The following is a 1,381-nucleotide window of genomic DNA, read 5'->3' as shown; positions in this document are numbered from 1 at the left end:
CACATTCGTTGGGAAACTTGGAATTAGATTCCTTGGCCATGGTCACATGTTTGTTACAGAAGCAGAGGACGAAAAATATTAAGAAATTAGGAATTGGAATTAGACATACCTATGTCTGAATGCCAGATCTGCTATTGATTATGACTCTATGACTCTGGGCAATTAGGATAAACTGTCTGTGCCTCAGTTTCCCCATCTATAATATGGGGATTATAATAGTACCTTTCTCCTGGGTCATTAAAAAATGAAATGTAAACTATATAAAGGGCCCAGTATAGATTTTGGTGCCTAGTAAACACTCTATACATTCTAACACCACTACTAATAACAATAATAAAGTGGCAAAACAGTGTCCTGACTCCAGAGTACATGTCCTTTCACTGCTTGTCCTGAAGACACACTTCCCCACTTTTACAGTTTTTTAATGAAGCTGTCCCACTTCTATTGCAGGCAAGACTCTTCTTGGAGCTGCTATGTTGATGTGTGTGTGGGGGGGGTGTGGTCAAAAAGATAGGGTGGGGTGGAGCCATGCTCTCTCAGTTTTGTCTACAACCCTCCCAAAGCAGTATTCTTTTCTTTTCTTTTTTTAATTTTTAGTGTGTATTTATTTTTGAGAGAGACACAGACAGAGCATGAGCGGGGGAGGGGCGGAGAGAGAGGGAGACAGAATCCAAAGCAGGCTCCAGGCTATGAGCTGTCAGCACAGTGCCTGACATGGGGCTTGAACTCACAAACTGTGAGATCATGACCTGTTCTGAAGTCGGACACCCAACAGACTGAGCCACCCAGGAGCCCCTCTTTTTTTTTTTAATGTTTATTTATTTTCGAGAGAGAGTGAACATGAATGGGGGAGGGCAGAGACAGAGAGGGAGACAGAGGATCTGAAGCTGGCTATGTGCTGATAGCAACAAGCCTGATGTGGGGCTTGAACTCATGAACCACACAGTCATGACTTCAGCCAGTTGGTTGCTTAACCAACTGAGCCACCCAGGCGCCCCCCAGAGCAGTTTTCACAGAATTGTGTTTGTCATCTCCTGTTTTTTTTTTTTTAATTTTTTAATGTTTATATATTTTTGAGAGAGAGGAACAGAGTATGAGTTGGGGAAGAGCAGACAGAGAGAGGGAGACAGAATCCAAAGCAGGCTCCAGGCTCTGAGCTGTCAGCACAGAGCCCGATGCGGGGCTTGAACTCATGACCCATGAGATCATGACCTAAGCCGAAGTCAGACACTTAACCGACTGAGCCACCCAGCTGCCCCTGTCATCTTCTGTTAAAGTGACTGACCGGTAGACTGAATCAACCAAAAAACTAGGTAGCTTTTTGCCACCATTCATGGCAGCCCCAGAAGATTGTGTTGGAGCCAGAGCAAGTTCATGAGAA

The sequence above is a fragment of the Prionailurus viverrinus genome, chromosome X (genome assembly GCF_022837055.1).
Source record: "Prionailurus viverrinus isolate Anna chromosome X, UM_Priviv_1.0, whole genome shotgun sequence".
In the NCBI taxonomy this organism is placed as follows: domain Eukaryota; kingdom Metazoa; phylum Chordata; class Mammalia; order Carnivora; family Felidae; genus Prionailurus; species Prionailurus viverrinus.
This window is presented reverse-complemented; position numbering follows the sequence as displayed.